The sequence below is a fragment of the Anabrus simplex genome, chromosome 8, assembly GCF_040414725.1.
Source record: "Anabrus simplex isolate iqAnaSimp1 chromosome 8, ASM4041472v1, whole genome shotgun sequence".
Classification (NCBI taxonomy): domain Eukaryota; kingdom Metazoa; phylum Arthropoda; class Insecta; order Orthoptera; family Tettigoniidae; genus Anabrus; species Anabrus simplex.
The window spans coordinates 221,902,711-221,923,447 of NC_090272.1; the positions used below are offsets into that span (position 1 = coordinate 221,902,711).

The 20,737-nt window shown below is 37.4% G+C and overlaps 1 long non-coding RNA gene across 2 annotated transcripts in view; it reads left to right on the forward strand.

The window, feature by feature from the left end:
- LOC137501887 (uncharacterized) overlaps nt 1-20,737 on the forward strand; it is a 57,204-nt gene that overhangs the window by 93 nt on the left and 36,374 nt on the right. The window lies entirely within an intron of this gene.

Consider the following 20,737-nt stretch of genomic DNA (forward strand, 5'->3'; position numbering starts at 1 on the left):
TTATTTATCTTGCTTTCTTTCTGCTCTTAGACAGATAACCTAATTAAAGATAATTTTTACGTCGCACTAACACAGATACGTAAAGGAGTAGGAAAAAGGAGGGAGTTTAATATTTTATTAAAAAAATTATAAGAGGTTATCTTTAGTTAAATTTTGTTTAATATAATTTATTAAGATACATGTTACACAAATGCTTCGAATTAATTATGCAGAGTTGAGGTGAAAATATCTTCTTGCTTGAGGTAATGTCCAACGTTGTCATCATCAAAACAAACAGCACCGTTTCTTGAGCAAGGGAAGTCTGCAACAATAGAGAGAGGACACTAGAAGATGGTAAATCTATCAGACATTAGAGCAAAAAATTAAAAATATATTATACTAGCGTACTTACTGTTGATTTTTTTTAGAATACATATTCCTTCGGAATCCATGACTTATGCGTGGCGTCGAATCCTAGCCACGATACGAAAACCTTGTCGTTCTTTCTTCTTAAAATTTTACCAATGAGGTATATTTTAGGATGTTTTGTCTTCTGCAGTACTTGTTCATAGAACGCAACATATATTGGTCTATTTTGATAGTCGTAAAGCAAGTAAGTTCTCGGTGATGTTTCTTTTACTTTTCTTAGAGTAAATAATTCATTACTCCAATTAGGAGTATAGCCCTTTGTAAAATATCGCTTAATTTTACTTATTCGTACTGTGTCACCTACTTTAAATTTTGGTGGATAAGGAGAATTCTTTTTCTTCATTTCCCGTGATTTGTACACAGTAGCAAGTTGTTGTAGATTATTTGTGACGTCTATAGGTTTCATACCAATCGTACGATGTTTTCGATTATTATATTCATCTAGTAGTTTTGGTAGCATGCGAAGCCAATGGTATGATCCACACGCCGAGAATTTCCTCCACATTCACTGATTCAGTGTTCGATTGAAGCGTTCAACTACGCTTGCCTTCAAGCTGCTCCCTGTCGAATAATGTTTAATTTACTTATTGTAATCCACTGTTGAAAAATCTTATTATAAAATTTTTTTCCCCTGTCAGTTTGCAGATGTTTTGGATAGCGTTTACATTTTGAATAGATGCGTTCCATATTCTCCACTACTTCGTTTCCTGTTTTTGTTTTAAGTGGAACAGCCCAGGCATACTTTGAATAAACATCAATAACAGTTAACATGTATTTATATCAACTATTAACTTTCGAAAACAGAGACATATCAACAAGATCCGCTTGATGTAAATCATCTCTTCCGAGGCTAATAACGCTCCGTCTTTCAAAATTCTTTCGCACTGGAGCGTGGAGTTCTTTCGCTATTTCTTCTCTGATTTTGTTCATAAAGTATGGGTAAAAAATTCGTTCTGTGTCGTCTATTCGTTTCTTGAATCGCAGTCGATCTATAGCCAGTTGTTGCCAGTTGCTTCTTCTGTCTTCAAATCCAATTTCATAGATTACTGAAATATCCTTTGAGAATCTAACCGCTTTAAATATATTTGCGAACGGAAGTTCGTCCCACCGCGCAGTGTTCATTTATTCGATGTACCTCGACTTTCGAAGTTCTTCTTTGATTGACAAGATTTCGTTTTCGTGTGACGAATGACCAGCACTTCTAGATGCTATTAACTTTTCAGTCTCTCCACTAGATTGTTTGGATCATTCCAATGAACTAATTCGATCTTCTTTCTTTGTTCATTTTTCCACTTAGCTACTTTTGTTCCTCTTCCTGTACGTTTGTATTTGTGTACACTTACAAATTTTGGTGTGATCCTTCCTTTTTTCACTTTTACATCTTCTACTAATGGCTTGATAATTTTTTGATATTTGAGCGATTTCGTGCCTCTCATTGGCTTGCCTGCGTCATACTGTTTCCTGTGCATGTTAGTGTAATTTAATATATGACTGTAATCTGTCTGATCCTTATCATCATACAACTGTGCGTCCGGATCTTTCTGAAATATTAATTCAAGGAGACCTTCAGTTAAAGGATAGTTAAAATGGTCAATTATAAGATTGTTATCGCGAAACAGTACTTTTTTACTCCCTAAATAGTGTTCTCCATGAACTACTCGAACCCCGAATATACTATCAACTTTGTGTCTCAATTGTGGGTTAAGATAATTTTGCAGGAGAGTTGTAACCTTTCTGTCCAGAGCTTCTTCTTCTTCTTCTGATTATTCTTCTTCTTCATCACTTATATAACTATTTAATTTTCGATTTTTCTTTGCATTTAATCCATTCGAGTTAACTGTAAGCTGCTGTAGTTTATTTAATGGTGCAGTTATTGGTTTAAATGTTTCTTCTAACTTTAGTTGGTTTAAAGCCATATCTGCTTTAAGAGAGTTATATTTTTTTACATCTATTCTTAATTTTGCTAGTTTATCCTTTACACGACATTTTTCCACTATGTTCGCCTGCATTTTTAAAACTGAAGTGTAACGTCTATTGTTTTACTCATATATAGTATATTCAAAGAGTATATGGAGCGGAAGATCGTTAGTATTCCATTGTTCTGGATTTTTTAGGCGGAATTGAATTTCATCACCTTCCTTTACAGCAATTGGTGTACCTACTTCTAATTCGATTGGATTGTTCACGTGATTAATCATCGCATATACCAGAGAACCACGTGAAACTGTTAACGGTGTAAGTGTACCCGTGTAGGGAAGCTTAAACATAAGTCGACAGTTTTGTAGCATATATATTGGTGACTGATTTGGCGGTAGACTGTTAATTTGAAAAAGAGCTTTTCTTGGTTGTTTGTGCAGTTCCTTTTTCATCACTTCAAACTCTTCTTTTGCAGTAACAAACGTTTCTAAATACTGTTTGTTAACAACATCTTGCGCGTGGATAGGTGAATCAACATTTGTAATTCGTTTGTTCTTCATATTTAATTCTCCGTTAGATTCTACTGGTAGAGAATTTTTCTGAAGTTTAGATATGACAAGTTTTAACTCGTCAACTTCTCTCCGCGCAGCTGCATACTGTTCTACAGAGATTTTATTTCCAACATCTTCCTCATTTAACGGATTATGTACGTTAGTAATTCGCTTATTTTCCATACCCAAAGTACCACCCACATCAACGTTTAGTTTCTGTTGATTGCTTATTTCATTCTTCAGTTTTTCGAGTTATTCACGCGCTGCTGAATGTGTTTCTAGGTATGCTTTATTAATCGCATCCGTCGAATGAATAGGTTTGCCGATGTTTGTTACTCGTTTATTTTGCATATCTATCGATCCATCGTCATACAGTTGTAGCAGTCTACCTTTTGTATGCTTTTCTAAAAATAAAAGCGAAATTGCATCTTGTTCCTCTTCAGGATCTGCCACACCCGATATTCTCTTGTTGTTCATGTTGAGGTTATTGTCAGTTACAGGAAGGTGATCATCCACAATATCACGTAAAAGAGAATCAACATATTCTATGCGTGCAGAAACGTCGTTAACTCGTTTCTCTAAATTTCTCTGCGCATGGTTAGTGTGCGTACGCATTGTGTCAAGCGAAACTGCTTCGTTTCCATTCATCGCTGGAGCTATTCCTTTCAGCCTTTTGTTCTTAAAATCAACTGCATCCTCTTCTAGTTCACATATGTCATGTATTTCATTTTTAAGATCTAAAATGTCACGTTGTATTTCTTCTTTATTAATACTGTTCTTAACGGTTTTTAACACATTATTTTTATTACAAGCATCCTCCATGTTTATAGGATTGCCGACGTTCTTTAAACGTTTACCATGAATACTTAAGTTTCCGTCAGATGTTGATGTTACGTAATTTGTATTAACCATCATTTTTTCATCAACATATGATTTAGTAGCAATATCATGTCGTGATGATGGTCGCGTTACATACACGTTACTGGTTCAGTTGTTTGATGCCATCGTGATGTTCTTTCTCTACTCAACAATTCGAAAATGAGTTCGTTAATGTATACACTGTCGTATTTATATCACAAAAAATATATCGAATCCATTTCGATATCGACCTTTGCTTATTTCGCTATCCTTATCGATAACGAGAAAGCTGAATTTCGACTGCGACCAACAACGATAACATAAATCAGTGAACTGGTTGTAACTCATATCGGTGTTCACGTGATCGTCGTAGACATGACGAAGATTTCTTGCATCTTGTTTAAACAGAATAATGAAATTAGGTTGTCTCTAATAAGTTATTTGGGAATGCAGGAATAGGTCTGACATAAGTAAAAAACATCCACGATATGGTGTCGACCTCTACTAAAGTAGTCTTTCATGTGCTGCTGTTTGTCGCTTGCTACATCGTCAAAAATAAAAACGGAATTTCTTTGAGCTTTTTCTGGCGGTATTACTTGCTCACGATCAGAGTAAAACTCACATTTTATTTCTTTAATAGATTTTAAAAGCTTCTATAGCTCAATATATTTCTTCTGCGACAATGATTTTGAGTAAACACACACATTCTCAAAACGTAACCCGTTCGGTTGCAATAACAAATTAATCATTACATTAGTCTTCCCTGCATTCGATCGACCGCATGATACCGCGTATTGTGTCCGGCAACAGTTTACTATGTTTATTTTTCTTTCTTACTGAACGTTTTGTGTCGTTCAGATTTGCAACAGGTAAAGATATCGATTGTTTTATTGCCTTTACCATCACTTTCTTTTAATGATAATAATTTTCAACGATCGAGTGCACAGGAGCAACACGTACAGTGGATTTCTTTTTTATCAAAATTATTGTTGATTACTAAATAAACTCGAACTTTTTTACCTTCTGTTTTACTTATCTAGTTCCAAAATGGTTCGTGCATCACACTACACGTAGTATTAAGAAGTGCTGGAACAGCTGTCCTGTTATAGTGATCTAATAATATGTTGCCAACTTCACAACCCCTCATATACCGACAAGAAGGTGACCATTTTCTGTGTTCATCATCTTTATCCCACGAAAATAATTCGATTCCGCAAAAAATACATTTAACTGCGTCTAGGTATCCCGTGAAGTACAATCCAGCTTTAGCTAAACTTACGGGGTCTATCCACGGTACACGCCATCTAGCGAAAGTCCTTATCCGATCTACCTCAGATTTAAAATTTAACGGACGAGGAATGTACGCCATGTCGCTGTAAAATGAGGAGAGCATAAAAATATCTCTCTTATTTATATATATATCTTTCTACCTTTCAAAAAAAAGAATAAAAATAAACTTACATACATTTTTAGTACTCAACAGTTGCACATCGTGTAAAAATGTAATTCGTATATAATAACACACTTGTTAGCAAGAGCTCTTATTTGAGTATGCTGCGTCGAAGACGCAACGTTGTAGCAGCTCCATGTAAACGAGTAGGGAAAGGAGGAATAATAGGCAAAGTTCTTAATAAAGATAAAGATAATTTACCAGTAGAATTGCACATACCGGGTTATGAATTCTGTGGACCTGGGACAAAGTTAGAAAAACGACTTAAGCGTGGTGATCAAGGAACAAATCTATTAGATAAGGCATGTAAAGAACACGATATCGCTTACGCTACATACAAAGACCAGAACAGAAGGAAAGAAGCAGATGAAATCTTAGCCTCTAAGGCTTGGTCTCGTGTAAACTCTCAGGACGCATCATTAGGAGAAAGAGCAGCTGCACTAGCTGTTACGGGTATTATGAAAGCGAAAACTAAAGTAGGTGGCGGTAGACGAAGAAGAAAATCAAAACATCGAAGAGAACGAGTAAAACCGAAAAAAAGACAGCATGCTGTAAAAAAAAGAAAGGTGGTTTTCTTCCACTCCTTCCGATACTTGCAGCCTTGTCGGGCTTGGGCGGTCTAGAAAGTGGAGCTGCGGGCATAGCATCGGCTGTAAACAAGGCGAAAGCCGCACAGGAAGAATTAAAAGAAATGAAGCGACACAATAGAATGCTAGAAGCGATGCGTGGGAAAGGGCTTTCTACTCGAAACAAAGGAAAGGGCATTTACGTAAATCCTCCAGCATACAAAAGATAATGGAAGGCCTGCCGAATAGAGCATTAACTAACATAGATCTATATCGTTACGCATTTCGTTTCAAAATTCCCTACTTCAGAGGGGTGTTTATGCGAGATACGTTACCGAAAATTTATCGCAAAAATGAGAGTAGTACTTTGAATTTAGATCCGATAAGTAAATCTGGTTCGCACTGGGTTGCGTTCAGTAAACGAGGTGCGTATGCCTACTACTTCGATAGTTTTGGTAATTTACGTCCTCCTAAAGAGGTATTAGAATATTTAAGAAACTGTTACATTCGATATAATTTTCATTCTTATCAAACTTTTAATTCATCAATTTGTGGTCATCTGCGTTTACTATTTTTATACTGTATAAATAAAGCACGACCTTAGTATTTGTGTTCAGTGTGCACGATGCCGTATGAAAGACGGATTACACTCGAGGGTAGATGCTCTAAGATTGATGTAGTATTAGAAACTCCGATTTATTTGAATAGAGCTTCTTTCTATGAAATAGGTCTTGCCGCACTATTTACATCTTATAGTATTCGAAATGTCACTATTAAAAATAATAAGTTTGCTATATATTTGAATGGTAAAAAAATTATTTTGAGTGTGGCAGAAGGCATTTATGAATTCGAAGATCTCGTTGCAAAAATAGAAAGTTTGCTAACTATTAAAAATGTGAAACTATTTCTGCAAGAGTACACTCCAAAACTTAGTTTTTTTATCTCGACTACTAACAACAAACCTACTATGCATTCTCCGTTTGACATTGATTTCAATGTACCGAACAGTGTTGGTACTAGCTTAGTTTATCTGTTAAATGTATATGAGAAATATGCTAACCATGAATCACAGGTGAATGAAATAGGTAACGTGATCGTTAATAGCACAAATAACCAGATTGGTATTAAATTGAAGGGAGACAAAACACCTGTACTCACATTACTGGAAGGTAGTTACACTTTTTCGGAAATAGGAGCTCTAGTTCAAGAAGCAATAATTAACAACTTTCCTATTCTCGAAGAGGAGAATGACCCTCTAGATGGAGATAGTAAACTTATTACTATTACTTATGAAAAGACCTATCTTCGCTGTAAAATGTCCTCCAACCTAGACGTAGACTTTGATGTTTCCGATTCAATTGCTGATTTGTTAGGATTTTCACGTCGAAAATATGATGCTAATAAATTACATATTTCAGGGGAGATTATTAAAATTAATAACATGAACTCGATTCGTGTATGTTGTAATCTCGTGTTAGGTTCCTGTTCCTACCTCAACGGTAAACAAACACATTCGTTATACAATTTTAAACCGCTTGTTCCAGCAGGCTATCCTATCGTAGTTCAACCGCCAACTATAAGCTTCTTACCGGTAAACACTAGTGTTATTCAACATATATCCGTCGTACTCGAAGATCAGTTCGAAAACCCAATCGACTTACAAAATGAGGATGTAACAGTAGAGTTAATTATTCGTCCAGTAAAAATACAGTAATCATATATAACATAAAGCGTACACTTATGTACTATCATTCGAGTAAGGAACAGTTGAACAACAACATCATGGTAGTAATTTACAACAACCAGTCAAAAAACCGAGGATTAAAAGAGGAAGCAGCTAGAGTAGTAAAATATAGAGTAAAGATAAAAAAACAATCTCATCGTGTACGCGACAATAAAAAATTAACCGCAAACAATAAAGACTTTTTACAATCGCTAGGGTACCGACTACTATAAGTTCTATTTCTCCTACGGAAAATACTTTACTCTCTTTTCGTGTGTAATCAAGGTAACATTAATCTCTTTTCGTGTGTAATCACTTTACAATGCTACCGACTGCCACAGGATAAAGCATATAAATTCTAATTCTCTACCAAAAACTACTTTAGTCTCTTTTTGTGTACAATCACGCTAACATCAAGGAGAAATATGTTCAACGTAACGGACAAAGTTATATTTGACAACAGAGTTGCCAGGCGGGAAGTAAGGAGCTATCATCCATATGCGGGCACGAAATATGAAAACAACGATGAAATTCGAGTTCCTGTACACAACCAAGAACATATCGTTTTACCCTCTGAAGCTGATGTTCACATCGAAGGTGAAATAGTTAGATCAAGCGCAGATAATGCACCTTCAGCTACAGCCGCTCCGGATCAAAACTTTGCAGCAAATCTCTTCGATGAAATTCGTATTGAATTGAATGGGAAAGAGATTGAAAGAACTCGACGTGTAGGCACGACTGGCGCTATAAAAACTTTCGCCTCTTATTCTAAAAATGAAATGTTAGCGCTGCAAAAAGCTGGCTATTTTCCATCAATTTCTACACCACCAAACGAAGCTAATATTGCCCACGCAACTACAAAGCTGTTCCATGCAATTATCCCACTGCGTCTTCTTTGCGGATTATTTGAAGACTACAGGAAACCATTCATAAACTGTAAACTTGAATTTATCTTTATTCGTTCTAGAGATGACAAATGTGCACTGTCTTCAGCCAACGCGGAAGATACAGGTAAGGTCATAGTACGAAAAATGTGTATAAAGCTACCAACTCTAATACTGTCCGACGAAGAAGAAGTTAAACGCATAAAGTTAATCCAAAAATATCCTTCTATTCCTGTAGCATTTCGATCGTGGAGTTATCACGAGTTACCTCCTATTCCAAATTCAACGAAAATTAATTGGACTGTTATGACTACGTCACAAATAGAAAAACCGAGAGTTTTTATGCTTGCTTTCCAAACCGATTGTAAGAAAATGAATGCTTCTTCTTCTCTGTTCGATCACTGTAATATTCGATCCGTTGCCGTATTCTTAAATTCAAACTTTTATCCCTATGAAAAGGCTGTAGCTAATTTTAACAATGGCGACTACAGTGAATTGTATGATATGTTCATCAAGTTTCGTAATGCGTACTATCAGCTTGATGATAATCGTTCCGAACCGAACATATCACGAAGTGAATTTCAGTCGCATTGTCCTATTGTTATTAATTGCATGGAACAGGTTGAATCGATAAAATCTTCTTCTATAGATGTTCGCGTTGAAATTGAAACAAATGAACCTATTCCAGCCAACACTACTCTGCAATGCATTATTATTCATGATCGCATAATAAATTATAAACCACTAACGAATAAAGTATTTTTCTTCTAATAATCTTGCGCGAATTTTTCTTCCTTTTTTTCTTTCTAATAGTGTATATAAACGAGAGAGTGAAGATTCTCTGCTTCATTTCTTCGATATCAAGCACACCATGAGTGCAAAACCCAGAGAAGTGATAGTTGACATTCAGAGGTTAGCTACTGGAGGTTACGAGATAGCCTGTTGTAATATAGATTCGTCTACAAATGTGTTATCTACTGCTCTATTAGGTATGAGTGTACCTAATTTAGATTTCACGCTTACGTCGTTTTTCAATCTTCTCAGTGAACAACAATACCAATATCTGGTTGTGTGCAACTGTGTTAATGAGTTACGTCTATTAGCACTGCGAGAGTATCCTCGTACATGCATAATTGACTTGAACACTATAGAGGGTGTACCTGATTTAAGAACAATGCGTAACGAGTGTTTCCCCTGTTGACTGTCCGCGCCATTTACCACATGTTGCAAGACATTCAGGCAGCTGTGCTATGTTCAACGTTCACGCAGTTCATAGTTGGTTAAAATCGTCAGATGGTGTGATGAGAATAGTGTGTTCAGTGATAAACAAATTTAAGAAAGAAGGTGTGAGCGGATTCAATAAATTTGAGTGGGCTTTCTTCCCTGAAAACATATTATCTATTTACGAACAACATCAGTTAAGTGCGCTCTGGCAGTATCTACCAGATCATCTGAAGGCGAACTTACACCAGGCTTGTCAGGATTCAGGAGCTAACAACAACGACATCGTCCGAGCTTGATATCAGCTACTAATACATCAATTATTAAGGTGAAAAAATAGATATAATAGCATCCTTTTTCCTTGCTTGTTTTTTCGGTTTTATTCAGCTACTAACTAATTCATTTTTTCTCCTCTGCAGGTCTCTCCTCATAGTGGCAACAACAACAACGTCCGAGCTTGATATTAGTTACTATTTCATCAATTATTAAGGTAAAGAAAAAATATTAGTTTCCTTTTTCTTGCTTGCTTTTTCTGTTTTATGCTGCTATCAACTAATTTTTCTTTCTTTGTTTCCCCCTCTGCAGGTCTCTCCTCTGGTGGCGGTCGAAGATTCAGTCTCTGCAGATCTCTCCTCGTGGTTGCAGTTAGAAATTCAATCAAAAGTTTATATTTTAAAAAACCTCTGTAGTTTCCTATTCAATAAACTTGATTGTAAAAAAGAAATATGTTCTCTTTTTTTCATTCTCCTACTCCTACTTTAGTTAGAGTACAAGGAATAAAAGGAGAGGCTGCGCAGGATAGTTGAAAGAAAATAAACTTTTTGATCATCTAGTGTAGAGTTTTTATTTTTTCGAAAAAGAAAAAAGATTAAATAAGGGTTTACAATGCACTTTAATATATAAATGATAGAAAGTTAACTTACAGTACAATAGTAGTTTAACTTACAGTACAATAGTATACAATGTACTTAAACAGCGAGTGAAATTCTATAAGATTACTTTTTTCCTAATTAAATAAATATAATAGTATACAATGTACTTTAAAAGTATAAATACAGTACAATACATTGAATAAAAGAAACAGCGAGTGAAATGTTTATCTAGTTTGAAATTCTATAAGATTACATTTTCTTCTTTAATTAATTACTGAATGAAACAAAAGTTTCTAAAATAAAATGATTAAAGTAATCACAGGAGCTTCTCCTCTTATTACTTAATATTCACCTTCAGAGAAAATGACATTATTTTTCATACAGAAGGGTAAACTAATGACAAAGTGGAGGAGGTGCTCACAAAAAAAGCAAACCTACTTTGCAAGATAGCTATACATTAGTTATACTTCTTTTCTCTTCAAGACTGTAATGTCCAAATGGTAATGTATTAATTTTGTTATCTGTGATGTACCTTTTGTCATCATTAGCTGTGAGTGCTAGTTTATATTGACGAACCGTGAACACAGAATGAGAATTGGAAGTAATGCACACTTGTAGTTTGGTCACTTGTTCACCTTCATGCAGACAACGTCTATACTGATCAATTGTAAGGTGATCGACAACATTTTTTGACACCCTTAGCTTTACATGTAGGTTTCTCTTTTTCACACAACTTAATAGCATACATCTTTGGTCGCAAACCTACAAATTCTTCAACAATACTTCCACCGTTTTCATCCTTCATCAAACCTATTTCACCTGAATTTTTTCTTTCAATTTGGGAGGGATTATTTTCATCATAATTTCCTGTATCAAACAAAACTGAATTTTCCTTCATAAACTCATATATATCAAATGAAAAATTGTATATCAAACTGTCGGTGTCAATGTATAGTAGTTGTGAGTTTGAATCTGTGTTTCTCAAAATAACGTTGTAGTGAAAATCGTTCATTTTCATTTTTGACAAATCTAAAATATTAGCACCGAGGTAAACCGGTTGATTGTGAAGAATTTGAAGTTTCTTCATTTCGATAACCATACACTGTTCGTCTACTATAATACGACGTTTGAAGTTTGCTCTTGAGATCAACGTACCTGCACCAGAACGACCCTCCCACTGTGTGACCCATCTGACGTCGCGCAGCTTCCTTACGTTCATTAATGAACGACCAAAAATTGCGTTATTCATTAATTTATAGAAACTTTTCTCGAACTCATTTTTTGCTAACTTTCGTTTCTCTGTGTTCAAATCAATGTAGCATTTTAACCATGCACTCTGATTAAACTGAATCGCTCTGTAAATGCGAGCTACTTTCATAACTAACACTGTTTTAATAGCCTATAATGAAGAACATACCGTTCCTTGTTGTAAAGAGTGCTCATTAGTTTCGTAGATTTTTCAGGAATCAATGGATAATCGGCATGTTTATCATGAAGTTCTGGCGGGTAGATTAAATCAACTTCTACCATAAACCCAACATCTGCTTCATCTCCTACATTCATAATGTCTAAATTCTCAACGTTTTCGACCCATTGAAAGCCGCCCGTTGGAAGAAACTGTTGCATAGCGAATCAATACAAATTGTTCACGTCAAAGTACATTATGTATGATTCCGGTTTGGACTCATCGTATGTTAACATGTACTTGTTATTTGCTACTGCATGCCGCGTAACGCATTGCACATTACCACCGCGTATGGAGCGTTCGAGAAACTGCAGCATGTCGACATCTTGAAGTAATTCTAGCTGGACAGCTGTTATTTTCTTCATAGCACTCCATACCATAGACGGTACCGTGTATAAATGAGCGGCATCAATACCATATGTCTCTTTTCCACTCAATCTAAAGTTTTCAAATACATCGGCCAAAAGTAATGTATCGATTTTCAAGTAAAGATCAGAATATTCACCCAACGATTTACAGTTAAACTTATTCCAAATAAGCTGAGCAAACGCGTAGTTTTCTTCCGAAACAGTTTCACCCTTTAAAGAGCTAAAGAATGAACTCCTTTACGGTAAACTAGTGTCGTCTAACACCTCCATAATAGTAACATATTCGTATGGAAATAACCCTTTCTGAGAAGCGAGTTTAAACTGTAAATCATCGGTGAAATACCGTCTCGTTACAAGCTTTGACTCGTCACTAAGTAATAGGGACATTTTGTCCAGCGAAAAAGGAATAAAGTTGTAAGTGTCTATAAATCTTAGTTCAACACATTGTCTTTGGTTATAACGTATAAAGTTTGAAAATCCTTTGTATCGTCCCATGTTCACTGCTAATAGTTTAATGATGTTCGTTCTGAGATTTCTCACAACATCCCCTCCCTTCCTATGCAGTTCTCTAATTATGAAATGACCATCATAGGCTGTCAAATTATGGAATGCTACCGGCAAGATAGAAATTTTACGATACTGTAAGTTACACAATTGATGTGCAGATCCCCTGTAAACACCCGTTAAATGACAATGATCGCGAACTTTAATTTCATTATCTGCTATTTCCTTCTCACATATGTGACCTAATGTAGACGAGGGAAATTCATTTTCTTGCCCAACAGTTAATGCTAACTATGGTTTCGTTTCAAAATAATAGGGCGCAAGCGTGTCCACCAAGTTATACATCTCATCTACCAACCATTTTACACAATCACTACCTCGATAGAGTTTGAAAGAGCACAAATCTCTGTCAAAACTACAGTGTAAATAATATGCTACGCTGTATGGCACATGTTCGTGAATTGGAGTTGAATGTGAGGTGTTATCACTTGGAAAACAAGTAGACACAGGTTTCAGTATGCATTCTGTGTCAGCATACACAATAAAAGGCACTGTCTCTTTAACCTTATACTCGGTAAAGTACACTAGCCGTCCCCTATCCGAATTCATTATACTTTAGCCCACCGGAAATTGTATACAGTTATTAGTATGCAAAGCTAATTTTTCCTTATTAGAAAAGTAAGACAAACACCGTCTGCAAATATAAATTCTATTATGGTTCTTCGTAAGAGATGAGTGCACAAGACGTGGAAGATTCTTAATCAAACAAAAGTGATACTTCTCACTGTCGCCAATCTGAAGCATTAGAAGATCTACGATCTTTTCACACGTTTTATGTGAAATGTACAAAGGTACAAGAGTAAACGCTTTTTTGTCATCATTCCGTCCTATGCACACCCAGTTATTCTCGTCATACTGCGCTCCGAATACATTCACGGAGATTTCGTTTTGATCTTCAAATTTTCTCATGTATCTCATTTCCATCGGGATTGGTATGTCTTTTAAATTTAAAATTGCATTATAATGTGGATAAGAAGAAATGCGATCTACATGATGTTTAGCTGGAACTAAGCCAACAACTACACTCCACGCAAAGCAAGCATCTCGTGTGTTCTGCAGATGGATAACTGCTTTCTTGTTTCGAATTGCTGTAGGCAACGTTAGACTAGTTGGCGACTTGCCCACGTGAAAACCTACATTTTTATTAATGTTTATCCGCAATTCGCGAATTTGTAGCAGAGACCATCCCGAATCACGAGCCTCGAACTCTGATAATTTTTTCAGAATCGGTTTCGTTACATGTTCGTTGTACCATTCTCTTAAATTAGTAGCTTCAGTAATTTCAGCGTTCCTTGAATGAAAATAATTGTTATCGATTTTATCGTGAAGGACATGTTGTGTGCAGAGAACGGTATTTATTTTTAATGCTTGTGTCTTAAGTGCTTCCTTCACGTATTTATTAAACCACACGTAAGATTTATCTAGGAACTCTTCGGGGAGTAAGAAATCATTGTTAACATTTACCATCGCTAGTGTGTACACTCTGCGCCGAAAAGCTTCCTCGATTTGTTTACACTGGAAAGCAGACAAATCTTCTATCTGAAAAGTTAGTCCATTAACAGCGCGAGCGTGAAAATAAATTTCTAACATCTGATTACGCATTTCCTCTAGCTCGTTAAGATTTTCAATCAGCTTGAACTGAGCTTCTTCTCGCTCCTCGCTAGGTTCGAACCGATATGAAATTAGTATTGATCCATTTACCTCCCTCATAAACTGGCGAATGCGTTCAAACGCTCTATCAAAATGAGCTTGCATTCTTCCCGCATCTTCATCTGTCTGTAAATTAATGTCTAGTTTTCTACGATTGCTCGAAGGATACTCCATGACTACAAAAAAATTACGTTTTGGTGCTAAATTTTTCTGCGTTCTCAAGACAAGTCCAGCAGTTGCTGTAGCAACGACTTATCAAGAATGTACAATTCGTCATTACACAGTATAACCATCCAGCTAGGTCACTCCCTGCTACATCAAGTGAACAGTGTACAGCTTCGCTTGGAAACTCGTCCTGAAGCTTCCCTAACAATGTATTCCGGTAATAGGAAATTTTATTCGATTCTTGTGAAGAAAAGGAAAATTCAATTTTATAAATTTCTTCGAATGTATTATACCCTAGAAATAGTAAAAAAAATTTCATTACTTGAAAATTCACTCAAAAGAAATCGCACTACAGCAGCTGTCACTTCCTGCTGGCTTTCATAAGCTTTACTCAGGTTCGTCACATATACTGTATAATTAAAAAGAGAACCCCCTCTGTTCCATAGTTCAATACAATTAGCACTCACTTCTTGTTGTTGTTGTGCGCTCAGTTGTCCCGCTTCATCTTCAACAGGCTGTGAAGTAGCGACCACATCCTCCTCACGATGAACTTGCAGACGACAACTCTGTAAGCTTGGATATGCTTGATGTTCAGTTCCTGGTTTAATCTCAACTTTCTTTCACTTCATCATAGCAACACCTCGGACCTGAAAAGAAGCAGCACATACTATTTTCAATTAACAAAACAATTATTCAAATACGGCAAAAAAGTTACATTAAGAACGAAAATACTCTCTGCATACTTACTTAGTTAAAATAGATGTCGTAACTGTTGACATTCTACTGTAGGAAGCACACTTGATGGTAGCCCCTCTCCATGCCTTTGTACATCATTTTCAAGTTGTTTTTAAATAATTTATTTCTTCTATTTCTTCTGCTGTAAGTTTTGAGAATTGCGCCGGCAGGAAAACACTCACAGTCTCCTCATCTTCCCCTTCTATATCAACGATTATTTTCCTCCCAAATCTTGTTTCTACCGCTCTCAGCGCTTTAACCTTAAATGGATGGTTAAGTTGCAACTCACTTAACTTTCTATTATGAAATTGTGGTGCCTTTGCAATTTTGTTTAATTTCATTAACATATCCATTCTGTTGAAGCTGCTATATCTTTTTAAAATTAACAAACTAAATAAACTTACACTTACTGAAGAGGAAAGAATAGTAGTAGTAGTAGTAGTAGTAGTAGTAGTAGAGAACTCTTCCAACTAGATGATAGTTTTCATGTTGTGCTCTGCTCCTTAAATACTCCCTGCCACCACCTTCACTCCTCACCAGTAGGCTGGACTTGTCACTAGTTCACCTTCACTCAAAATTACAACCTACAATAAACATCCTGTTCGTGATGGAGATAACCTTCAACAAGTTAGAAAGCGGATCTTGCTTAGTAACAGCTGCACTGTAGCACTCCTTAGTGTTTCCCCCTCACCCACAGTAAGAGAGGAGTGAGGGATCATTTTTTTACATAAACTAACATCTTGTTCAGCTTTCACCAGCAAGTGACCTATTAAAGCAAATCCAGTTGCCACATAGTTACTGTACCTTGCCCACAAGAGTAACCTTTCAAGAAAATTAATTACCTCTTACATAAAGACCTCTGAGTGTGTTGTCCTCATTCTACATGTGGTTGACCCCCTTAGCCAGTGAAAGCTACTCCAGCAAGTTACCTGTTAAAGCAAATCCAGTCACAGCACCTTGCCCCACACCTTTCAAGAATTAATTACCTCTTACATAAAGACCTCCCAGTATGTGTAGTTAACATTCCACACACGCCTTAGCAAGTGAGAGGCCCTTTCAGGGGGAGAGGAAGCGCACGGGCATGCGCAGTGGCTGCCGCTGGTCCAGAACTCTTCTCTCGCAGCGCTGGTCCAGAACTCTTGAATTTACTCTACTCATATGCATTGCAGATAAATTGAGATATTTCCTGTAGGAATGGTGTTTTGATATTATATTTTCGGCATTTGAAATTTGAAATATAATTTTCCATGTCAGCACAGTGTTTGAAAGAAAATATAAACATATTTAGAAGTACCTTTGTGGATACATTTTTATTAGTAGTAAATTAATATCTTTATTAACACGTGGAGAACGTTTCACTTAAGATAAGTGCATTCTCATTTTCACATAAAATATCCTTTTTAAGAGAAATCTTGCGAAATGCTGCAAACCGGTGTGAGATTCTAACCCCTTCACACTCGGAATTTTGTGTGTTATATAAGGGTCATTTAATAAGAAATGAGTCGGAGGCTATAAAAGAAAAACCTGTACCGTTTTTTTCAAAAGTATTGCCCAGGACTTTTGAGTCACTTGTCCCACTGCGACACAAGGTGATGAATGGCAGTCTCGTAAAATTAATGTTTCGAACGTACTCTTGACGTCGGTGTCTGAGGCAAATCGTTTGCCTCTCAGAGCCTGCTTAACTCAAATGTTTTTTTTTGTTTTGTTTTGGGTGGCGCGACCCTGCTTCCACTGGAGACTTTGTTGTTTTGACTCGGATTGGTCACCGGGAATCACTGGAGTTAGGAACTCATTCCCTTCCCGGGAACAGCACAGATGATATTCAAGAGGGAGGTCCACTCGATATGTTTCCTGTGTTGGTTGTATACTGTGAGGCGCCCATAGTGCGCACTTTCAGCGAAATTTCGATCTGTTATTAATGATGGCCTGAACACTTCCGACCTCTGCAGCAGTGGCTGCTACCGTAACTCGCCGCTCTTGCATAATGAGGGCATCCACCTGCTGCACAATGTATCGGTATTACGGTGTGGCGCTCCAGACCGTGCATCATCTGTCATCGATATCCGTGCTTCCCTGAATCGCTTGAGTCACGCCTTGACCCTTGCAATGGACATGCAGTGTTCTCCGTACATTTGTGCCATTCTTCGATGAATCCTCGTTCCCCCACTCCTTCTCTTGTCAAGAAACGGTCTGCGTTCCTTTGCTCTTCTTTTGAAGCCTCAATTTCATTGTCAGCACGACTCGGTGCAGTGGACGATGAACGGGTGCGCGTCCTCGCTCTGTCGTCACGTGGTCTGCACCCACGTCCCTCCAGCGGCGACTTTACAACCTCAGCGCTCTTATAGGGACCGCACCTTCATCTGCAGGCAATAGCATTACGATCCTTTCAGCGGTTTTTTTAATAGCTTCCGGCTCATTTCTTGAATGGTCCTCATACATAAAGTATTTCAGGTATCATAATAAATAGCACTCGGATTTACAGTGCAACCTAATTTGACTTCTGGGAAGTGTCGTCTAGCCCGTTCTTGCATAATGTAGCGAGAGTGACATAAATTCTATGGCATCTTAAAAACCGTACCCCTAACGCTTATGCACACCTCATAGCAGAACCGTTGTGCGGCTACAGTACACTTGTTACTCGCCTCAGTAAGATGCCATTCTAACCTCTTACTGCCTTATCACAATATCCCTATCTTCAGGGATGGATCCACTATTGTGTGTTTCCGAGGTCGTGTGTTTTCTGAATATTAAGTGGAGAGTGTTGAGAGAAACACAAGCACCCTGAGCTAGAAGGATTAATCAGAAGTGATTTGAGTCCCCTACGCCGCCCGGTATCGAACGAGGGACCGTCTGAAACGAGGACCGCAACGCTAACCTTTCATCCAACGAGCCGAACATCCAAACTTTCTTCTTATGTACTCTATATCAGACAGTGAAAATCTGCCGTAGTTCGTTTAGTACTATCGACATGTAAGGTAAGGGTGTGTTCTGCCCGAAGGCAGGTCCGAACCTCCGCAGAGGTGTACCTGAGCTGGAGTTTACGTACGGTAGGGTGGCAAGTTCCTTTCCGCTCCTTCATTCCCTTACCCCCCACCAACAGCGCGTGGCAACCCATCCACTTCTCGACCACGCCCAATGTTGCTTAACTTCGGAGATTGGACGGGATCCGGTGTTTCAACACGGCTACGGCCGTTGGCACTATCGACATGTAATTAATTAATTAACCAAACTAGGGGCTGCCTGGCCAAGTCAGTAAACGCTTGCTCGGTCCGCCCAGAAGGACGTGAGTTCGAATCCTCGTCAGGAAGTCGTAAAAACTTAAAAACAGAAATTTTCACTTCCGTAGGTTCATATCGCCCTGAGGTTCACTCAGCCTACACCGAAAATGAGTACCAGGTTAATTCCTAGGGGAAAAGGCGGTCGGGCATAGAGCTAATCACTCTTCCCCAACAAGTGCCAAGGTTACGGATAGTGTAAGTATTTACCTTTCACCCCTCCAAGGGCCTTCTTGGCCTGTATGGAGATGACTTTGCTTTTTCCTTATCCAAAATATTAATTCATGTATAAATATATGCTGTGAATGTATTTATTTATATTTTTCAGTTACAAATACAGCAAATATAAGATACTAGCAGTTAAAGTAAATTATTTGCTATTAATGAATTTTAATGGGCTTAAATATAATACACACTATTTATGTATTTATGTATGTATGCATTTTTTAATGTTGATACTATTTCTTAGCAGCCTAAGTGTCCCCACACTACGAAAAACTAAAATTAAGCAGTTTTCTCAATTGTGCCGAACGTTGAAGGGTTAAAGGGGCCCGAAAGGTTTCGATTTTGAGTCTTGGATAGCTCTATCAAACTTAAAAACTCCGTGCGAATAGGGGCGCGCAGCTGTGAGCTGGCATACGGGATATAGTAGGTTCGAACCCCATTGTCGGCAGCCCTGAAGAGGGTTTTCCGTGGTTTCCCATTTTTCACACCACGCAAATGCTGGGGCTGTTCCCTAATTAAAGCCACGGCCGCTTCCTTCCCGTTCCTAGTCCTATCCCATCCTCGCCATAAGACTTCTCTGTGTCGGTAAAACAAATAGCAAAATTAAAAAACAAATTACGAAAATCATTTCCGACTAAATGCAGTTCCGAAAAAGGCATAAAGTAGCTTGTTTTTCCTCGTCTTTTTTTATCCTAGCCAAGTTAAGTTATGTACATATTTATTTCTGTAATGTCTCCCTTGGTTCAATACCCTCAGGCGTTTTCTAATATTTTGAAAAATGTGCACAAGGAATATAGTTATTAGGGCTTAATTTAAATCTAATTGATAATCTAATCTAAAAGACCAGATAACGATGATTAAGAAAAAGATTTACATATTTAGGAACAAATAATGAATATATTCTCATACACTATTATATTTTATGTACCTAAACTTCGTAGCTCACACCCTAGGATGTTTGCTTCTTGAAAGGCTAGAACTGTGGATCTTTTCACTTAACGTAAACAATTATTTTTATTTATTTACAAACATAAACGTTGGTATGTACCAGAGTAGGTAAGATGTGATGACTCGGGACCACCTCAGCCTCTGCGCCAGCTGCGGGCTCTAGCGCGCGCCCCCTGAGAGGGCCACTCACTGGCCAGGGGGCGAGGCGCGTGTGGAATGTACCTCCCTGCACAGGCCTCTTGGTGGCAAGGCTACACAGTACACACAAGTGTGGAATGTTGATCCTTGCGGCGGCTTTCTACTGCTAAGCCTATGTGTGTTTGTGTGTGTGTGTGTGATGGGTAACGACACTTGTTATGATGCTTGATTTTGTATTCTTTACTGAAGGCTTCTGTGAGGACAAGCACGCTAACTATGTTTTACTAACCCTATTCTCCTAGTAGGGATAAAAACTCTATTGAGTGTCATTAAGTGGTTAGTTTAAACAAAATTATTGTTTTTCTAACCTATTTACTTATAATAATTTATGACTTTGATTAGCTCTCAAATCGTTCATGTTAGTGTCAGGAAGGGCATCCAGCCGTAAATCTTCACGTTAGATAATCGCATTGTCTACTAAATTTCAATTTACTTTTCCCCCTACTAACTTACTTATAAATATTTTATGTGAATGACTGTAATCCATGAAATATCACTGTACTACTTGTCACATATAGATAATTATTTTACTCAGATAAAGTCTGAAATCGGAGGTTGATTAAGAAATACCGTTATTACTAGCGCGAAATACGTATACTTATTATACATACCGGTACGGAATGAAAATAGGTCGCAATTTTGTTTTTCGCTGCGTGCGTCGTCGTCTGTTCGAACTCTTCGAGGCCAAACACCC